Consider the following 23,169-nt stretch of genomic DNA (forward strand, 5'->3'; position numbering starts at 1 on the left):
AGTCAGCTCAACACCTCATCTGGATCCACTGGTGAAATCCAGCCAAGACAATAGGGTATGTACAAAAAATTGAGGGAGCGACTGATTCACCACAAAATCAAATGGCTCACAGAAGTGAATTCTGTGTAGTGAAACTTCTTATTAAATGATTTGTCCATTGATTAGTCACGTGTAAATAGATTGTTATATAGGCAGGTGTCGCATTATTTGGTTCTGTTGCAGTATGCTTTTGAAATTTGTAAAATTGACATGTATGATGTATTCATTTATTAATGTGATACTTTTTTATGTTTTGGTGTTTACAGCCCTAATGATGTCCATCTTTGGACGAAACGCGTCGGCTGTTTGTGTTACGTTTTGATTCATGAAATATTGAAGAATTGCTACTGCTTTGAACATCACCATCTCTGTTGAAAATCATCAAATAAATGAACATTTTGGAATTCACTTCTGTGAGCCATTTGATTTTGTGGTGAATCAGTCGCTCCCTCAATTTTTTGTACATACCCAATCCATCATAGACTTTAAGAGCTGTTTCAAGACCCCTGCTGAGACAGGATTAGACTATCCAGGAGAACTGAATCTCTACAGGGACAAGATAATTCAGCAAGAGGGGTTTGGCATACACAAGGGAGCATCTGCATGCTTGGAAGGAGAAGTAAGGACAGAAGTTGGGGAGCAGGTTGAAATGGGCTGAGGTTAGGGTACTGAACATGTACTGGTTATTGACTGCAAAGACAAAACTAGAAAGACAAGGCAAAAACTGTTCTACAAACAATTGGAAGGCAATAAGAAAATATGAAGCAGAGGAACAATAGGCAAACTGTCAGAAATAATAGTCTGTACGCTACATGGTAAGTGAGTTGTGAAAGATACTCAGCTCTTGTGGACGAAAAGTGCTGGGTGAGCCTCTGTGCAAGAGACACCAAGCCTCTAAACTCACTGGCACCTTCAGTAGAAGTAGGGTTTCAACATAAACTCGAGTGAAGCCAAATGAAACAGAGCAAGTGGAAATGAATACAGAAACAGGGCTCAAGAAAAGGCAGGACCAGATTCTAGGAAGCATGAACCCAACTAAACAGGAAGTATGTAGAAATATTTAAGTTCAAGATAAATAATCTACACACAAATAAGGACAGCAAAGAAGGACACAGAACTAGGAAAACACTGTAATACAAAGCTAGCAATCTGCAAACAAAAACAGGACTGGAAGTAAGCACACCAAACTAGGAACACAGAAAAACAAAACAATGAATCTGCATACAAACAAGGGGGTGGCTAGAGGTATGCAGACTGAATTTGGAAAACTGGGATACAACGAAGAAGGAGGGGCGGTAACTACAAGAAAAAGAAAGGAGAAACTAAAGTAGCTTAATAAGTAATGAGGAAAATAGGTAATAAAAAAGGACACGGATATAGAAACTAGGAGCTAGTTTATTTATTTATTTATTTATTTTTGCAATTTTTATTGCGCGTACGAATACCCTAGGGTGTCTCGGCGCATGAGGAGCTAATAGAGATCAATCATCAATTTGCTGGTTGTCAGACATGAGTTACTGGTTAAATAACCACGTTTTTAGGAGCCTGCGAAAAGTCATCAGGTTAGGGGCTGTTTTAATCGCCGGCGGCAAAAGATTCCAAAGTTTCGGAGTAGCCACCAGAAAGCGCCTGTCTCCCCAGGTGGCAGTTCTGCTGCGCGGTACTGAAAGGAGACAGGTATTAGCAGATCTAAGTTGCCTCTTGGGGGTATACAACTGAAACGCTTCTGTGAAGAACCTGGGTCCGACGCCATGCACTGCCTTATAGGCAATACAGAGGGCCTTAAATTTAATTCGGCTCTCTACTCTCAGCCAGTGGAGGTGACGTATGGCGGGAGTGGTAGGCTGGCGGCGGGGGATGTCAAGAAGAGTCCTTGCAGCCGCATTCTGAATAGACTGCAGCTTCATTAAAACACGCTTCTGGGTGTTTAAGAAGAGGGCATTCCCATAGTCTATTTTTGAGAATACTAAAGTGGAGACCAAAGTCTTCCCAGCTGAAATAGGGAGATAAGGCAGTAACTTCTTGATCTTTTTTAAGATAAAGAATGCTGATGACACGACCTTGTTGACCTGAAGGTCAAAAGATAGTTTACTGTTGAAAATAACTCCCAGGTTTCTGGTCTTTTCTACCGGGACAGGAGGAGGGCCCAGCTGTGCAGGCCACCAGATAGTAGACCATTCAGGGGAAAGCCTGCCGAAGGTCATGATCTCGGTCTTGTCCAAGTTAAGCCTCAGACAATTAGAAGCCATCCAAGTACTAACCGCGAGCATGGCTTTTTGGAAGTTGGCTGCCACAGCTGGGCCGTCTCTATGGATTGCCAGAACCAGCTGGGTATCATCTGCGTAAGATGTTAACCGTACCCCATGGGCCTTTATTACCCTCGCTAAGTCCGCCACGTAGATGTTAAATAACGTGGGACTTAGCGAGGAGCCCTGTGGGACTCCACAAGGGAGTGCAGAGATAGGAGAGTAGAAATCACCCAGCCCCACAGTCTGGGTACGGTTTTCCAGGAAAGGTGAAATAAGGTCCCTGGCCATGCCGTTTATCCCCAGGGCTGTGACACGGTCGACCAGAATAACATGGTCGACCGTGTCAAAGGCTGCAGACAAATCCAAAAGGATGAGGACGGCCGCACCTCCCAGGTCCATAATAGCTCTGATCTCGTCTGAGGCCTTTATTAAGGCGTTCTCCGTTCCATGCCCTTTCCTAAAACCAAACTGCGTTTCATCGAGAAGTTGGTGAGTATCAATGAACTCTGAGAGTTGCTTGTTCATCAGAGATTCGCATATTTTGGCAGGAAAGGGGAGACACGCGATGGGTCTATAGCTGGCCACAGCTGTAGGATCCAAGGAGGGTTTTTTCAGAAGTGGTTTAATCACGGCCTTCTTCCAATACCTAGGGTATTGACCGGTCTGGAATGCAGTATTGAAGATTTCCATAAGTGGCCGTGAGATCACTTCTGTAAGGTTTGCCATCACAGATGGAGGACAAGGGTCCAAGGGGGAACCAGACTTAATGATGGAGATGAGTCTGCTGATATGGTCTTGCGTAGTGGAAGCAAAACAGGGAAGGCGATCATGATCAGAGGTTACTTCTTCCTCAGTGCAAACTCTAAGTCTGGTTCTTGTTTCTCCTTCGAAGGATGCGTATATGTCTGCCACCTTGGTAGTAAAATAGGTGGATAGATGATTACAAAAAGTCTGAGAGGGTTCAACCCCGGGGCCCGTGGAAGGAATGGACAAAGTGGAGACAACAGAAAACAGCTCTCTAGAAGAGTTTTTGGCATTCTCTATTTGGGCCGAAAAAAAGACTGATTTTCGAGCGATGACCGCTTTTCAACAAGCAGCAGGAACACAGGTTTGGACAGAATCTCAGCATAAAAGACGATTACAAGAACGCTGGACACAAAGCAGACATAGCTGAAATCTGAAAAGAGGAGCATAGGCGCAGCAAGAGAGCTAGGTGCAAAACATTAATGAGGTAATGTGAATTTAAAAATTTGAGGAATTACTAAACTATTGAGAAATGTTTCCTCCAAACCTGCTGGGCCTATAGTGGAGATTTATAAGGTGCAAGCCAGGGGTGCAACAATGTATGGGGCAGAATAAGAGATAGGTCTCAGACCCCTAACTTTCTGGCGCAGAATTTGGGTGACCCCAGAATTAGCAGTTTCTAGAGCAGAATTAAAAGCGATATTGAGCTTTCCGGGAGCAGCAACAATCCCTTGGTTCAGCCATATAAAAAAAGAATGTAGTAGGCTGGGAAAACCAAGCCTGTGGAGTAATCCAGAGAAAGCGTGTTTTGTAATCTCACGTTCCGAAATGGTACAAGCCTACCGAATGAGCAAGCTAGCAGAGGTGCAAGGGAGCTCGTCCATAGGACACTTGACGGTCAAATCTTCATCCTTGAAAGACGAATATTTATTTGAGCCTTTTTTAGATGACATTTATTCATTTCTGGCAAGAAAATTATATGTCCAGTTCAGACTGGGCACCTTGCCGCTCTGTTTTTTTTCCTGGAATTGGTCAAACACGGTCCTGCGAGAGTGTCCAGCCTGTAAGTGGGAGGAAGAGTCAGAGATTCATGTCCTCTTTTTCTGCCCTGCCTATAAACTAGCAAGTAAGCGCTGGCTTGTCCCACTGTGTAGGAATTTAGGGTTTGTACATTGTATAGAGGCATTTCGAGTTTTGAAGTATGACACCTGCAAGCCCTTTGATTTTGCTGTATCTCTTTTTTTGACCTCAATGTGGCATAGGCGATGGACCTTTGTACATATGTCAGTCCAGCCACAAGCAGCACATTGTACCTAAATCTTTAGTTTTTTTTTAATTCATTGTTAAAACCTTTTTTATTGTTTTTAACTTTAAAGTCAATCAAGTTTTTATTGTTGTAAATGTGTATATTTCTTGGTCTTATATTGGTTACAATGCAACTATAATGAACCACTATTGTATGATTATCCTATGGATTTTTAATGTTGCTTAAGTTAACTGTATCCTTATTGCCACTATTGATGGGTCTTACTTGGTGCTTGCTTTCTTTAAGTTATTGCATCTTGTCTTGTATTCACCTCGCACATGTATTTCAACAAGCTTATTGGACTTAGTTATGTGCTAGTGTAGATCCTTTTTTTCTTTGTGTAATACAAATGTGATGTAACTGCATTTCTGCAAAGAGGACTGGATATTATTTTAACAATTTCAAACTGTAATAAACTGTAATGCACTGTGTGTTCTTAGTATATTTTTACAGTCGCAGACCAAAATAAAGTTTTTCTGAACTGAACTGAATTTAAAAAACACATCTTTTAGTGAAGTTGATTTTTAAATTGCAGGTCTGAAAATGCCACTTTTGAAAGTTGTACAAAAGGGGGTGGTGATGGACAGAGCATCTGAATCAATCAAACACTCACACCCAGTCAAAAGATCTGGGTTTAATCCATCACCGTTGTAGGAGAGTAGGGTCTGCTATCCTATGGTCACCCCAATTTTTGCTTTTTGCTTCACTGGTTTTCGACTTACTGAGGCTGTGGGCCTGCTAATCAGACCCCCAGCCTGCTGTTCTCTCTCTAAATTCGTAATACATGTGCTATAGGTACATACCACAATTGGAAATGGACTCCTTGTCAGCCCCTGTACCATGCACTATAGGTGCTCAGGGCATAGGTGCCACCAAGGCCTACCAGGGGCTGAAGCATAGCTTTTGCCACCCCTGGCTGGTTCTTAAATTGACACAACTGGCTGATCACTCACCTGGGGCAAGTTGGTGTAACCACCCCTTGCTTAGATATAGTATACCTATATCTAAACCTATCCATAAGAGATTGTTTGGACTGATACAAGGTGGTTCCAGAATTGGAAACATCATATATCAGGCCAACTTCTCACAACTGTTCTTTAGCCCACTCTGCCACCCCAGTTCAGACATGGCTATATCCAAATCAGTCTGACCCTGTACCTCATGGGAACAGTCCAGCCCGAACTGCCAAGCCATGTCTTCCCTGGACCGGAAACAAGCTTCCGAAGACCGGTTTCTGGCATTCCAGCCGTCCTCAGCCCGGCTTGCTTGAATCCAGTGGCAAAGTGAAAATAATGAAGGCCTGAATCACTGTTCTTAGGCTGAAATAGGAAGACATCCAAGAATTTTCCTTGGCCATCTTAGATTTCCAAAACAGATGGATGCAACCTTGGTGATCTCATGGCTCAGAGGCAGCTTGTTGTCATGCCAAAAGCCAATATTCTTTTTTTTAAATATAAGTTTTTTATTAGCATTTCAGTGAAAAAGGCATCATGCATTATACAACAAACTGTAGCTGTTGGTGCAAGCGTACCTAGTTTGTATATTTCACTAATCATTCTACTCTCACCCCCCTCCCTTCCTTCCTTCCCACCTGCTCAGGTCCCTAATGAGTGAGTCACCGCCTTCATGTGTCCCGTTCCAATACCATAAAGCGGACTCAGCAGGATTGCTTCATCCTATAGCCTATGGAGGTAGTTCTTCCGGTGGTGTCAGCAATTCGGTGAGCATCGCTGCCTAGGCTCTCATTTCCTCCTCTAGCCTTCCGTCACTCCTTGATATTTTCATGTGACACCCCTCCACATTAATCTATTCTGCCATGTCTTTCAGCAAGTCGTCTATTTTCGGGCTTCGGGGAAACAACCACCCAATAACGATTCTAAAAGCCAATATTCTTGACAACGAGTACTGGAGTTGGAGATGCACCCAGAGCCTCAGGCCAAAGATGGGGTCTCCAAACGTGGCTGCCCACAAACAGAATCTCAGCCTTATCCCCATTGAACTTGTGGGAGTTAACGTTCATCCAAGATGAAACTTTTGTAGGCAAATATTAAGAGATTCTGCACTCTGATTCTCCTTAGGTGACAGGGAGACCACAATGTGGGTGTTGTCAGCATATGAAACAAGCATTTGCAATGCAATAGGTCTCGCATTGGGAAAGTTTGAGCTATTGGTATTGTAAATGACAATTTTTGCATTTATGTGTTGGTTTTGAAAATAGCGAAATTAATAGCTTTGTCATTTACAATGCCAATAGCAAATGTGACACCTATAGCATTTGTAATGCAATATGTGTTGTATTTACGGGACTTAGATGTATTGATATTACAAATAACGATGACTTTTAATTTTTTTTAATAATGAATACTTAAATAAAAGTTCTTCTAATGTATAACTGCAATAGCTTAAACTTTTGTAAATAACTTTTGTGAAGATTATGTTCATTGTATTTTATTGTGACGAAAATCCAAGAACAGAAGTAAAATATTAACATCTTTTTGTGACATTTGTAATAAAGCTTGAAACATTGAGAGAACATATTTGAACTAGTTGTTGTTGAATGGTTTCACAGATTCATGAGGTGGTGGCGCTGAGTGATGTTTTGGCGATGAGTGATGCTGTGGCGTTCAGTGATACTGTGGTAGCGCATAGTGATGTTGTGGTGCCCCTGAGTGATGCTGTAGTGGTCCTGAGTGATACTGTGGTGATGCGATAGATAGATATAGTGAGTGCGATGGATAGAGTGAGTGCGATAGAGTGAGTGCGATAGATAGATAGAGGGACGGTGATAGATAGAGGGAGGGCGATAGATAGATAGAGGGAGGGCGATAGATGATAGAGGGAGGGCGATAGATGATAGAGGGAGGGCGATAGATAGAGGGAGATAGATAGAGTGAGGGCGACAGATAGATAGAGTGTGGGCGATCGATAGATAGATAGAGTGATGGCGATAGATAGAGTGAGTGCGATAGATACACAGATAGAGTGAGGGCAATAGATTGAATGAGACAAAGGATAAAGAAGAAAATGCAATGACACGGTGAACGAAGGAGAGAGGGGAGCATGTAAACGGGTCTAAAGGGTCGTTAGTAAGAGAGACAGAGAACAACAGAAGTGAGTGGAAGGCAGAATGTTGAGAGGAGGAGAGAAAATAGAGAAATATGAGATGTTAGTGGGAGAAGAAGGGAGGGGACTGCAAGGCAGAAAGAAGGAAAGAGGAATAAAAATGGAGCACGAGGAAGCTGGGGCGAAATTGTAAAAGGGAATGAAAAGACATAAAAATAACAAGCTGCAAGTTTTCAAACATTAGAAAGAACACAAAGCAACCAGTCACATTTTGTTTAACAGTGGTAGTTGTGCTGGACAATTTTTTAACCGCATGTACTTGAAGGTTTGCGCTTATAAATTGGCTTGACCTAAAAAGAGGAGGCGGATGTAAAAACGCGGATGGAGAGGAAGAAGTGGAGGTAAATGGGGAATAGGTGGAGAAGGGGAAGCAAATAGACATGATGAAGTGATATGTAGAAAGATGGAGCAATACAAGTGATAGTGGAGAAAGCAGGGCAGAGAGATGAAGGGGAGAAGGGAGATTAGTGCAGAGATTATTGTTAAACTGTGACATGGAGGCAAAAGCAGTTAATAACCAGCCTGCAGCGTGGCTTACAAATCCTCAGTTTTCCATACCCCTCAGCCCTGTTAGTCATACAAAGTGGACAATGGCTTGACAAGTGACTTACAGAGTCTGACCCCTTTATATAAGCCTCCTGTAGACGGTAACATTACCTCCCAGTTTAAAGCGAATTTCAACAGTTTTGCGTAGTGATCAATGTTTGCTCAACAAGAATGCAGAAGAGCAGGGCAAAAAGGTGCAGCAGCACTATGTAAACATTGAACTCCAGGACCTCAGAGAGCCACAGAGACTGACTTATGTTTTGTCTCTGACAGACTGCTGTGCCAGGGATCCTGTAAAGGGTGGCCTCGGTAGAGGCCTCGTGTGACTCACGCCTCGGAAATCCTATGGGGGTGAAAATTGGTGGTCAGGTACCAAGAGGAGTAGGAGATAAGTCCAAATAGGAAACAACTCAAGCGGCAAACAACACTGGGAACCTTACTCCGAGCCCCCCTTGCCCTACCAAGAACATGACGTATAAATACAGAAAATAACACACTGGATACCTCGACGTGTCAACACCCCTGTACATAGGGATGTGAATAGCCAGTAGAGGTCTGATTCTGGGGTGGCAGCCTTATCCTTTCTCTTTCGCAGGGCAACTTAAGGAGTATTATAAAGTCAGTTAACAGTAGCTCATGTTTTCCTCAGTGGCATGAAGGGTCGCCCTGTAATTTGACTGTCTCTGCCCCAGCCCGGCATATCACTCACTGTCTCTGCCAGTCCGTAAATTACTAAGTACCGATCTTACATGTCAGCAGCCTTTGATTTCCCAGCGGAGTGTGTCACTTGACCTGCCACGACTGAAACTCATTGCCCTGTAAAGCAGATAAAGAGTGCAGACCTGGGCCCAGGCTGTCTGATCTGCAGGCTGACACTCCAAACATGGGACCCTTCCCATGGCACCCGCCGTTCCAGGGCTCGTGGACTCTCTCCTCTCCAATTGGGAAGGGGCAGCTGGGGAGTTCCTAGCGCGCCTTTCATCTGCTGCTCAGAGGCCATCCATCACAACAGTGTGGTTCCCTTTGAGACATTGCATGCTTTGCGATATTAATTGGCATCCGTCAGAGCATGTTTGTATGTAGCACCTGGCGTGCAGCGCCTCGGCGATGCAGATATACTGGAGGGTTACGCTGACCTGTTCGCGCAGTCAGGAGCCTATTTTTAATTGTAAAAACGAACTAAATAAGCATGATAAGATAACCCACACAAAGGCGCACACGCAATCCGTTAACAGATGAGATCCGACCGCAATGTGCTTGGAATCAAAGGCACTTGAAATAAAAAAGCCAGGGAGAGCAGCTGTGCGACCACAGAGCAGTAATAAAAAACAAGGAAGCAGTCCCTATACAAAACAAGTATAGGCGGTGTCCCTGGATCTGCGGCTCATGCCCACATCCGGGCCGGGGAGGAGACGGGGGTGGGGGCGCGAAGGCTGCTCGCGCATGCGCTGTCCCTGGATCTGCCGCCGTAGTTAAGGGAATGCTGCAAGACTTATGCGACCTAGGGAGGGGGCTACTAACTCGTGCAGCCACCACCACCGTGGGACGAGAGGAGACCGACAGACCCGGTGAGTGGGGGGGGGGGCACGTGTGTGTCTGTGTGTGTGCGTGCGTGTGTGTGTGTCTGTGTGCGCCTGTCTGTGTGTGTGTCTGTGTGTGTGCGCGCGTGTGTGTCAGTGTGTGTCTGTGCGTGAGTGTGTGTCTGTGTCTGTGTGTTATCCACTTTCTCGTAATCTGAGACAGGAGATGTGCACGGCGTGTGGGTGAACGTGCGCGCTCACAAGGGGAAATCGCCTGTGCGTGCCCATCCCCTGTCTCACATTTCCAGGAAGTGGATAACAAAAGATGCTTCGCTGGATGCAGCGCTTTGCGCTGCTTACACCAGCTCGACCTAAAAAGTGATAGTCCGCAACTTTCCACAATATTCCCCAAGTGGCCTTACATACAGATTGAATAGGTTCTGGCTTAGGGTGGAGCCCTGAAGCACGCCAGATGATAATGGGTAATGCTTTGAGCGATGCTGTTGAGTGTGCACCTGGAAGACATGGTGTAGCAGGAAAGAATTTAGCCAAGTTAAGGCCTTGCCCTGCACACCCATCTCCTCTAATGTTTGAAGAAGTATGTTATACTTAACCGTGTCAAACGCGGAAAAAATGTTAAACGGGCCAAACGGGGATTGCCTTTGCATCCTCAATATTTTCACCTTTTAGGCTTCACATTTGAGGGGATGTCGTACGTCGACAAACTACAGTGTATACGTTTGAGAAATGCAAAGCTGCTTCTTTATCTTAAGTTAAATGATTTCAAAGTGTCCACATTATCAAGTCGACATCTCTTAACTACATACTGACTGCTTATTTGACTATTCTTGAGAGAGAAGGCACATCACTAAAACTAAACGAGTTACAACTCACCTGATCGGCTTTTGCTTCATCTGTACCCAGGTCCAGCAGTTAGACAGGAGATGGAACATAGTCCACTGGCCGGGACCACATAGGGTTGAGCCTGTTCTGTCTTTAAATCTGAAATATCAGAAAGGAAAGGTGTTCATTGAAAAATAAAATGAGTTGCATAAACAAAGTGGAAATTGCAGATGCACATGTCTTTACATCGGTGTTCTCGCCGGTGTATAGAACCGAGTGCAAAATGAATATTATTACACAAGTCATGGGCCCAATTCATTAACTTATTTCCACACCTAAGTATAACACAGGCACACAGTTAGTAGCACTGGAGGGCAGCATTCCATTCCTCATTCACCGAATCAGAAATGCTAGGATTCCTCCCCAAAAATGCATTATTTGAAGTTTAAAGTTCAACCCGAATAGTGACATTTTAAAAGTGAATCGATCTGCAAAGGTGGGTGGTGGGGTCAAGAGTGAAACATCTGAAAGAGATGAACTCCTATAACCTCAACGAGTCGTGGATAATTCCAAATATTTTTGCAAGTAATTTTCCACTACAAAACACTGGACGCTTAGGGTCTGAGTTTGGCTGATGGCATGCTCTGTCATAAATGTCACGAATATACTGCCCACCGTATTATTATTGCCATTGAATATAATACATTTGTAAGACTGCGGACGAGTTAACCATTGAGGGCATGGGAAATTTTATATATTACCCTTCGGGTGAAATCAGTTAACTAATAGCCACCACCACTGGTCTTATGAACCTTTGCTAGCCAACGAATAGACTTTAAAAGGAGCAATCGTTTACATCAATCCTGTAGTAGTGGCGATTCTTTTGACATTTGTAAAGTCAAAGAGATGTTTGTGAGTTTAAGATTTTAATTCTAATAAGTTCATTTTATATTATTCAGAAGGTAATAGCCTTCAGTAATTGTGATAAAACACAACATTTGTAAAGATTATAGTCAAAATACAGATAATTCAACAAGCGTGTTCCAAAAAGGAATTTTCCTGTTCTAATTAGATTAAGAATGGAATAAAGAGTCATTTCAGAAACCCAATAAACGAGTTCTGATGAGAGAATAAATGCAAAAGGATTGAAGACTTTGCAATTCAAAAAAAAGGAAATTGTTGCGCTGGAAAGTATTCTCGGCTATATTTCAGCAGACATCTAATAAACAGGAAAGGAGTCAAAATGTAATCTCTCATAAAGTGAGATCTGGTCTCAAGAAACCCAGGGAAGGATCTCAAGTATGTGACCATCTACTCCAGAAACAAACGCTAATATAAACACAGTGAATTATTAATCAAAACATGGAATCACATTCTCTGTTCACAGCATCCAACATGATTTCAATAAACTTCTGGGTGTAGGTGAACTCCCCAGTTTCTCAGGTCTTCATAATAGGCCAAAGATACATACAAAGGTCCTGTGCACAAGTAAAGGTGATGGGTTCTTATGTAAGAACAAGAACTTATAGTTCGCTTAGACAAGAAAATAAATAGTCGAAATCCAGAGAAGTGTGGAAAGTGATTTATAGTTCCGTTTTGATCAGTACATTAGGAACAAAGTAAGCCGACACGTGTTTCGTCACATCGTGTGAAGATATGACCATAGGTACCCCCCAGAGTCCCTGGGGGCAAGCAACTGCCCCCCGCTGACTGTTCCTGCATGCCTTTCCAAGGCATGTTACTGCACCCTAACAGACACCGCCACCATATTAACCCCTCCCATGCTCATGACGAGCTCAGCTCGTCTTGAGCACACGGCCACCGTGGCTCATGACGAGCTCAGCTCGTCATGAGCCACAGTTGCTGGCCCCCAGGGACTCTGGGGGGTGGGGGGTGCACATGTGGGGTACCTATGGTATCCCCCTGCAGTTCCATGCAGAACATGGCAGGCACTGTGCCGTGCCTGCCATGTTGTGCATGGAAGTGCACAACATGCCTTCCTGGCATTGTGGCGGGCGGTGCTGAGTGCACCGCCCGCCTCAATGACAGGAATGCAGGATGCGCCCGCCACTGTGGCAGGGCGCATCCTAATTGCCCCCACCGGACCCCTGCCCTTATGGCAGGTGGTCTCGTTTCCCGTTAGGATGGCGGGCTGACAAAGTCCGCTTGCCAGCCTAATGACCCCCTAAGATGGCTTCCCGAAAATTACAGCATCTGCAGAGGAAAGAACAAACATTTTTTGCAAAACAACAGCTCCACGTGAAAAATAGGCCTTTTAATGCTAACATATAATACATTGTTAATATGGCATTGACAATTAGGTTCATTTAAATCAGCACAATATTATTTCTTTTACATGCTTTCAATGCCGAAGTGTGATTACCTACTACCCAAATTATTTCTTTTATTCATAATACATGTGTTATTTAACATTGATGTTTGCACTTTTATTTAAATGCATTTTTGTTTGAAAAATGAAGAAATTTGCATCATCACCGTCATGTTTATCTCATCCCCTAAACTCTGCATTAGTCTTGTCAAAGTCAGTAAATCCATTTTAAAAGAAGAAAAAAGAAACAGAAACCCACGAAGTTGTGGGGATGTAGAAGAAGTGGCAAAATATGTTCCCCCTGTAACAACAAGAAAAGTGAAAGAGTGCAAAAGCACATTTGAGTTATATTTATTAATGTAACAGACCCTATGATACAGAGATACTAATTAGATTTCAACATTGCTTTGTACGAGTTGATCAATGACAAGCCTAACCAAGAGCATATAGCGTTGATAAAGAGTTGCCCTATGCCTAATAGATCTGATAGATCAGATGTAGCATCAGTCTAGGTAAAAGAGCACTGACTATCCTTGCCATTCGAAGACTGAGCTGGCGGATTGGCCCTGGACGACATCTATACCCAGGTGGTAAAATCACTTTGGAGAACACCAGAACGTGGGGGTTGTTTCCTTTTAGTGGGGACAGATTTCTCTGTCATCCTTTTATTATTATTATTATTATTATTATTATTATTTCTTCTTATTATTATTTATAGAATTTTCAAAGCACACTGTCACCTGACAGGCATCTTGGCGCTAGTAACACAACAACCATAGCGACAGGGAAGGAGGCGTAGAACACAGGCCTAGTTCTTAGGGAATAGCCACGTTTTTAAGTTCTTTCTGACAGCACTTTTACACTTTGAAGCCACAACTGGTGCTGCAGGGGTGACTTCTGTGGGCAACTGTATTGTGGGCAAATCATGACCAAGGCTATCATTGGCAGTCCCACCAAAGATAAACTCTTTATTGGCGTCAACTACCAGAAGTGCAGACATTGATAGCTCTCAGGCTCTGGTCCTCCTCGACCTATCTGCGGCATTTGATACCGTAAACCACGAAACTCTGTTGAATCGTATAGCCGCAGCAGGTCTCAGGGGTCCAGCTTTGGATTGGTTTAGATCCTTTTTAGAGGATCGTAAACAGTCTGTGTGGCTCTCCCCTTTTAAAAACAACACGGTAGAAGTGAGCTGTGGTGTCCCGCAGGGCTCTGCTCTCTCACCAATTCTTTCTAACATATATATATATATATATATATATATATATATATATATATATATATATATATATATATATATATATATATATATATATATATATATATATATATATATATACAGCCCTTGATCACTAACCTCTGGCGGATGGGGGTAAAGATCTTTAATTATGTTGATGACATGCAGCTAATTTTCCCCTTGGAGAATTCAGATGAATCCAAAGACTTTGTTAAGAACTCTATGCGATACATAAAAAACTGGATGGACAATAACCAACTCAAACTTAATTCTGACAAGACTGAGATAATCATACCCAGAAATATGGTCAGCTACTGGACTCCTTTCATTGGCCTCTGGAAGTAGGGGTGGCTCCTCTCCCTAAACCTGTGACAAAGAGTTTAGGATTTCACATTGACTCAGATCTCTCAATGACTGTCCAGATCGGGTCAGTTACCTCCTCTTGCTTTGTCCAACTCCGCAAGCTGCGTAAGATCAGACGTTTTCTCAGCAAAGAGGCCTGTACTGAAGTAGTGATTGCTCTTATTTTATCAAAAATCGATTACGGTAATGTGCTCTATCTTGAACTTCCACAAAAGCAGAAACATTGTCTTCAGATGATTCAAAATTAGGTAGCCAGAATCATCCATCTTCAGGACAGACGATGTCACATTACCCCACTGTTAAAAGATCCCCACTGGCTTCCAGTGGAACAGAGGACCATGTTTAAAATAGGTTGCATTATCTTTTGAGCTATTCAGGGAACAGGGCCCAATTTAATCTCTTAACAAACAGCAAGTACTCTCCCTGCGTACTTTGAGATCAATGTACCTGAATCTTTTGGTGGTTCCCAGAATCAAGCGCAAACGCATTGGTGGGATCTGCTTCCTTCTTGGGACCAAGGTTCTGGAATTCTTCGCCCATCTCATTGAAGCTTGAGGTGGATTACATGCATGTCAGAAAGCAGTTCAAAACTTGGCTGTTTACTTTGGCCTATAATTAATGGCTTCTTTGCCTGGCAGTTCTCTGTTCGGAACCTCAGCGTCAAGAAAGCTGCTGGTGTACGTGCGCTACAATAAATACCCAAATAACATAACATAACAGAAGTGAGTCTTGAAGCGCCTCCACCATGACTCAATGTAACCCCTTACTTTTACACCCTTAGCTATTTCCCCTTATCCTTTACCTTTAAGTCTTTTCTCATGAGCCCTTACTCGTTATCCGTAAAGCTACACCCTTAAGTTTAGAACCTTAATCTCTTATCCCCTTGCCTCTTTGCACCTCATCACTACCCCATGCTTGTTTATGGAACCCCCGTTTACAAAGTGCCCTGGTAACCAATATTCTTCTTGGAACCAGTTAGGACATTATTGAAGTTTATAAAATGTATTTTTATTGCCTTTTTAAATTCATTGATTCTTATTTTGATGGCATGTCTCTCATTCCAAAATTAGGAATCTTGAGGTGATTTCCCAAACTTCCAACATCAAGATAATTCGTGTTTACGATTAAAATTAAAAATACGTGTAGAAAATGCTTCACAAATGTTTGTGAATACCTGAAAAGTACAACCGTGGGGGTCTTCATCTCATTTGTGTTTCAGTGCCTACACCTCTGACACAAGTGCATATTTATAAGGGGATATCACCACCAGAACATCACTTTTAGTGATGTTCTGGTGGCAATATCCCAATCTCTTTATTTACAAAGCGACGTTAAGCCACTTAACATGACTTAACACCACCTTGTAAATGAGGTCCCTTTTCATGCTTCACTTAGCGTAAAAGGAGCATGCAATTGGTGTTGCCGTGGGCAATGTGCCACAACACCCATTGCTTTTTGTCGCTGCTGCATATTTACAAGGATAGGGCAGCTCCAAAAATGAAGGCCAGGAAAACCAGGTCTTAGAATGGCGATACGAGGAGAAAGTATTCATTTCTAATCGCATTTGGATCTGTCTACTTGTACTTCATTCTGCACACACATAGAAACAGCAAACCGCCTTTCAAGATTGTTTATGTGCAGGAAGGTGTCCTTTCCTGCACATAAACAATCGCCCCTGCAGCGCAGGCACCCATGCAACATGGTGCTATGGTGCCGGCGCTTTTTTTCAGTGCCAGCGCTAGGGGAAATGCAGGGGTGCACCGTACTTTTGTAAATATGGCGCATCCCTGCATTTAAAAAAATTCTGAGCGTGGCGATACAAATTTTGGCGTAAAACCGGGCCCGGCATTTTATTGTAAATATCCCTCACTGTGTCACATCAACTCATCCATGGTGAACATACAACTGTAGAAGTTATGCAAACTGCACTTCACTTTTCTGTATTTGTGAATCACTGATAGGGATTGTATGCAAAAGTCAGAAATAACTTTCTAAATCGAGTCCCCCATCTGGAGCCTTATGACAGGACGTGTTACTTCCATACTGCTTGCTTTTGTCCATCAGGATTATAAACTGGGAGCAACCGAATGGTAAATATTTAAAAAGCTCCTGGGTAAAGCAAGAAGCAATTAAATCACTCCTATAAATGAGTAACTATTTTGGCAATGTACGTTCTGCAGGGACCTGCAGGGACATTAAGAGATTTAAAAATAGCTTGTACCAGTTCATAAACTGTGACAGAATTTATATTTTTTTTAAAAAGGACTCGGGTGGAGACCACTTGAGCTCCTCCTCTGGACAAGGAAAACATGGATCTCCTGACATTCCTTTCAGGAGGTTGAGGAGGGGAGATGGCATTTGCTCAGTTGTGCTTTGTGCCTTTGTTGACCATACATCGTTATAAATCTTAAACGTTGGTTTTGTTCAATTGTTTACATTGTTTCTTTGGCAAACAGTAAGGGCACACATGGAAATAATTTGGCAAACAGTAAGGGCACAAATGGGAACAAGAACAAGAGGCCACGGTGTTCTTGACAACATGAGGTGCAGTAAATCTTTATTTTCATGTTGTGAACAAAAGCAGCAACAACAGTCATACAAAAAAAAAGTGTGACGTGTGCTACGGTGGGAGAAACTAGGCGGAAATCAGTGTGAGTAAAATCTGTCCCTCCTCATCACCCCTGATTTCGTTTAGGTTTGTCTGCATTTGTAACTCCGGTGGGAGCGGCTCACTGCATCCAGGCAGTTCCATGCCGGATGTCGGTTCTGCTAGTGTTGTCCATGGCATGTGTGCCATTGAGTTGGTGTTTGATGTATCTACCTTCTGGTTCTAAGAGATGCATCAACATTATTGTAATAAAACTTTGACATATTTTCATTGATCTCCATCCATGTTGTCTATTTCTTGGAAATAGGCATTTTTACGCCAGCAACACTCAGCATGTTTTAATGCGCTTCTCACGTAACCCTCTTTTATGTTTTCTTTTTCCCGTGTTTTCAGTGTTTACCTAGAACACACGCATCTTGATCCTTCAGCTTTTTTATTATCACTTTAGTCTCTCTATCTCTCTGGGCCTCTCTATGGATAACATCTTTGTGGCACATTGTACCAGTGTCTGTGCTTGAAAACACCACATGTCAAAAATAAAAATCAGTGTTTTCCTACTGATGGTACAGTTGCTATACTGCACACGTGCCACGTGGAAGCGCAGCTTGCGTCCTTTCTTTTTGATTCTCAAGGGCACTTATGCATTACAGAAGGGGCTGCAGATAATTGCCTTGCCCCTACTCTAATACAGATCACACGGGGGCATATATGGCTCCACAAAATCTTAAGGCGGACTTTCCTCATTTGTAGCCATAAGCAAGAGAGGGAACCGCCATTGTCTCTGTACACATTCCATATCACAGACACAGTCATAGGGGCAAACATGCTGTTGAGAGGTGTACTACCTGCAGGATTCATGGAAAGTGGTACACACTTAGTACACCATTAAGGACATCCTTTCAAAGGGAGACCACTGCTCCACACACATAGCTGGGAAATTTAGTTTTTTGCATGGTTACTAGTGGTGCATGCAATCAGTTTCTGCAGAAATGGTTGTGTGTGTGTTGCAGTGTACTTTACATACAAATAGCCAGTGGTGGCCGGAAAATTTAGCGGGGATGCACGGGCCACACACAGATACACTCACCATTTACATGCACACTCACTCATACCCATCCATTCACAAGCACACATATACACCCACCATTCACACGCACATTCATACACATACCCATTCACAGCATGCATGAACAAATACACATGCATTTGTACATACACACATGCATGCACCAAACATTTTCAAAAAATCACTGGGCTGCAACGGGGATCTCGGGTAGTGGGGGGAACACTTAGTGGTTCACTGAAAGTTGTTACTGCCATCTCCACTCATTGGCTTACCTTGTTAATGGGGAGCCAATGAGAGGAGGTGGCAGTCCCTTACTCGCCACAGGGTGGGATGGGGTCAGTGAGAATGCTGACTTCACACCACTCCGTGATGAGGCGTCAGTAATGAACTGTCAGCCCTGAGCACTTAATGGCTTAAAATTGAAGTGCCTAGGTCCAAGTCTATTTGAGCTCCCGCTTCATCATTAGGGGTAGGATCTCCAAGCGATTTGCCAGGCTGAGGATGTCATGCCCACAAGGCTGTGAAATCTTCACCCCAGCAAAGTTCAGCTCAGGCAGCCACGTGCCTCTGCATTTAGCCATGTAGAGCGCCTTGATGCCTGACATGAACAAACTCTCTTCATGTTTGCAAAAGGTTTGTGGGAGTGGCCCCTTTGCCACTAAGGAGGGGGTGCTACTTCAAATAGCAGGATGCATACCTACGAAATATGGATCCTGGGATGACACTGATATTTGAAATACCAGAGCAACATAGGGGTATATTTACTAGTGAAGTGGCGGAGCATGGCACCAGCCTCCATGGCCTAACCCCACGTTTCACCACTTCTGAATTGCAGGTCTTCACAAGAATACGGTTGTTAGACGGGACCTGGAGGGTCGGCCGAGGACAAGGGGAGAGGTCTCCGGGGAGAGCCGTCTCCAGCGATCGTACAGACAAGTAACTTCCCCCCCACAGAATAGGCACCACACAAGGATAAGATTTAACGTTCTTTATAAGTAATCTCGAAGTACGGTAGAATGGTACAAGGAGGTCTGGACTCAGGGGTCCCCTCGATTCTAGTCTCTTGGATGGGAAAGGGGTAGCGGGACAGTCTTACTACCTATCGGGTAGTTACGCTGAGATGATGGGTAGCTCACAATCCTCGAGCTCGGCGTTCTTGGAGGACGGGTTGCGGCAGCGCCAGCAGATCCCGGAGTGGTCGAAGGTGGCAACGGTCCGCGGCAGCGCCTGCAGGTCCCGACGAAGATGGTAGTTACAACGGGTCGCGGCAGCGCCAGCAGGTCCCAACGAAGATGGTAGTTACAACGGGTCGCGGCAGCGCCAGCAGGTCCCAACGAAGATGGTAGATTGCAGAAGGCCGCGGCAGCGCCAGCGGCAGGACGACAGGTTCACAAGGCAGTGCTGCGGCAGCGCCAGCAGTCCGTCAAGGATGAGTTCTTCTCGGTGTCTCTCGACTCCAGGATACAACTGTCTTCCTGCTCTGGAGCTGCCCCAGTTATAGGTCTGGCGCCCTTTGATGTCCGGACCCTCGCACTTGGAGGTCGGGAGGTCTGGGATGAGGGAGTCCAGACACCCAGCAGGGGGGTGGAGCCAGCGCCCGGGGAAGCTGGGGGCGATCGGCACCTGGCGGGGGAGAGCCATCGACACTTCTTTCTCCCATTGACCTGCCAAGTGGTCCGTTCACCTCCTGGGTGGATGGTGGTGCCGGGCTGTCGGGGCCTGGCCAGGCCCAGGGTTGGGGTCGAGCTGAGGCCATGCGGCCTCGTGGTGCAGTGTCTAAGATGGCTGCCGGGCCGGGCAATGGTGCTGGCGGTGGGCCGGGCCGGTAATACAGGGATGTCCGGGAGCAGGGGTCCCGTAGGGGACGGGTTGCGAGTCGCATCGGTGGGTAGCACCTGGAGAGCCGGTGCCCGGGCCCTGTCGTGCGGGGAGGGAGCGAGCCCTTCATGTGGCCTGTCCAACAACGGTGCAGCCGTGCATTTCTCCCTGCGCTGGCGCCAATTTAGCTGCCTAGCACCAACACTGGCACCCTTGCACCATAGTGGCAGAGTGCCTGCGTTGAGGGAAATTACTGGTGGCATTAGCGTCTTAAGTCAATTCTATAGGAGATGTCAGTTAGTTATTTTTTATGTTTTGTAGATTGTTGGTCCTGAGGAGAACCCCGCAATTGGGGGTTCGAAACGCGTCGACCTGTTTTTGGCACCTAGTGTCAATCAGATTGGTGGATAATAATGCAGATGGTTTAGATAATAAGGCTGTGTTTCCAAGGGATTGTTCCTAAATAAGACTGCTTTTCACAAAATAACAAAATATAATACCATCCACATGGACGTTTAATCCATTCTTCGACATTAGTCTCAAAATAATGTTTTATGTTGTTTATTTGTAGTTATGAATGAGGTATGAATGGATGGTAGAGTGTTTGGTGGATGTGTTGACAATTTGTAAATTCAATGTACATTTAAATTATGTTGTATTGAAATTTATTGTTTCATATTTGTTTGTACATGCACAAAAAAAACGAGTGATATCTTGGTTTCACTGTTAAGAAAATGAATTAATAAACTAAAGTGAAGGAAATTCAAAAAACCGGACCGGTATGTTTCACTCATAAAGGTTTGTACAAATTGTAGAAAGTGAAGTCCAGTATTGGCAGTTGTGTTGTTCTTGTGTAGCACCAACACTGGCACCCTTGCACCATAGTGGCAGAGTGCCTGCGTTGAGGGTAATTATTGTTTATGTGCAGGAAGGTGTCCCTTCCTGCACATAAACAAACTAAAATGGCAATTGGAAACTCCTATGTGTGCTGCTTAAGGCAGCACACATAGAAGATGCAAAACATCAATTTTTTCAATGAATTTTTATGTGCAAGAAGGCGAACAGAGATGAGTATGCAGTTCCTAACAGGCAAAAGAAACAAGGTTGGCTAAGTGAGAGGCAGTGCTCACTAAATGGTTGGAGGAAAAGGGGGGTTCCTCCTTTCGGAATTAGGGTCCTCACACACCCAACCAGCTAGGTGTCCTGCTTCTTCATAGGGCTTGTTCCTCGTCAGGTCGGTGTTGCAATACCTGACGGGCACCCTATAGAAGGCTCTTTGGCTGAGATCTATTATTCCATGCCATTATTGTTTTTTCTCTAGTAAGATGGTTTTTTAATGTTCCATATTGGTCACAGTTTTCAGACTCACTCGATTGATATTGTTTGGGTATGTCCGTTCTGCAGGAAATGGGTGCTCATTTTTGTGGTAATTCTCTTACACCTAATGTGATTTCTGTGCTTGTTTATACGTATTTTCACAGCACAGGTTGTCATCCCTACGTACGGTAACTGGCATGGTCATGCTATTAGATAAACAACGTTTTTGAGTTACAATTCGTGTGTTGTCTCAGACTCCATTTCATTCCATCTCCGAGATCAATCTTCTTCAGTTTTCATGAATCTACAGACATTACATTGTCCACATGGGAAGTGGCCAGTAAACGGAGGTAAGGTCCCTTCTCCTGGAATGATAGCAGTCGAAGATGTTCTCAAAGGCCTGGTGCGGACCAACATGTCCTTTAAGTTTAAGTTAAGAGGTTGTTCCCAATTTAGAGTTCCACTGTGTAGGAAGGTACCTCCTGACTATGGTTGCCCCCAACTTTTTGCCCTGTGTTTTAGCTGGTTTTTTGACATAGTCGACCTGGGGCCCTGCCAATCAGGACCCCAGGCCTACTGCTCTCTCTGTAAAATGGATTCCATGTACCCTAGGTGCATTTCCAATTGGTACTGGGCCACCTTATCAGACCCTGTAACTCAGGGCATAGGTGTACCCAGGGCCTACCAGGGGCTGAAGCATGTATTATGCCACCCCTGGCTGGCCTCCTAAATTTGACACAACTGGCTGCATGACAGCTGGGGCAAAGTCGTGTAATCACGCTTTGCTGTAGATATAGTATACCTATATCTAACCCTAAAATGGACACACAGATTCCTATCAGTCACTCCTATGGCAGGCCTTAACAATCCTGAAGGCAGAGTGCTTGGAATCATGTGAGATGGTGCTCTGGCATGAGCTGAGCTTGTCTGCAGCTTGCGGAACCAAGTCCTAATAGCTGTTCCATGATATCGCATACCATATACTCTTAAGTGCATTATAATCCTCGCGGTTAAATGCTATCTTTGGTATTGCTTTATCAAAGCATGTCGAGTAAGGTGTCATACGAATTGGAATACTAACCCCTCCCCAATTCTGGCGACGGGGTTAGCATTCCACCCTTCTAGAGGGACACGACATGTATGTAACTGTGAACCCCGGTTAAAGTTAAACGAAGCCTCAGCTCCACAAAATGGATGCTGCCACCACAGACACGAGTCTGACCCCCTGCAGCTGGGAGTCCTTCCAGCGAGGGGAGCCTGGACAAAGGGTTTCCTGTCAGGGGCGGTGCTAGCACCGTCCCAGACATGGTTTTGTGTATCCTGGGTAGGCAGGGCTTTACAGGAAGGTGACTGCTGAGTGGCACCCCGGTGCTCACTACGCATAGGCCGGTCAGAACCAGTTCCAGGGGCACACCAGCCCCTGGCCTGGGGAAAGTCCGGCATGGGAGAGGGGTGTAACCACCCCCCTCCTAGTCCCACCCATAGGCAGGACCTAGTCACCGGGTCAGCCCCCTTTTTTAGTATAAAGATAGGAGCGGGCCCCCTGTTCAAATTAGATCATCTTTGGAATCAAGACACGACTTTCTGCGAAAGGACATCAAGATTTCTTCTTCAAGATTCTCCCTTGTGGCTAAGGAGTAGTCACCCTGCATCAAGCGGGCACCATCCTAAGAACACTGCGGTCTGCTGCAAGTCCTTCTTCACGAATCTGACGACCCAGCTCGACGAGACCCGGCTTCCCTGGCACCTCTGACCTCTACTCACCTCTACAGCAAAGCTGAGAACTGTGAGTGCGACGAGACCTCGAGGGACCGACGATCGCCAAGACTGCACGACTTCTTTGCAACAAGCCCACCGAGTCTTCCACTGGTGAGTGCTTTGGGGTCCGAGAAGCCCCAACCCTGAGCAGCTCCAGCACCGAAGATCAGCCCTCCAGCATCTCCACGATCTGCGTGGGGCCCTTCTGCTTTTGCGTGCTCACAGCGCTGTGTGGCTACTAGCCGGCTGGCTTGTGGCCTTCTTCACGACGCCCGACGACATCACTGCTGCTGGTCTGGTTGC

The 23,169-nt window shown here is 44.7% G+C and overlaps 1 pseudogene across 1 annotated transcript in view; it reads right to left on the reverse strand.

The window, feature by feature from the left end:
* LOC147659583 (ADP-ribosylation factor-like protein 13B) overlaps window positions 1-23,169 on the reverse strand; it is a 283,841-nt pseudogene that overhangs the window by 160,257 nt on the left and 100,415 nt on the right. Inside the window, exon 2 of the transcript XR_015307207.1 lies at window positions 10,422-10,529. The product of XR_015307207.1 is annotated as an ADP-ribosylation factor-like protein 13B (transcript). The remainder of the gene's footprint in view (window positions 1-10,421; window positions 10,530-23,169) is intronic.

Source organism: Lissotriton vulgaris, unplaced genomic scaffold, assembly GCF_964263255.1.
Source record: "Lissotriton vulgaris unplaced genomic scaffold, aLisVul1.2 SCAFFOLD_2400, whole genome shotgun sequence".
Classification (NCBI taxonomy): domain Eukaryota; kingdom Metazoa; phylum Chordata; class Amphibia; order Caudata; family Salamandridae; genus Lissotriton; species Lissotriton vulgaris.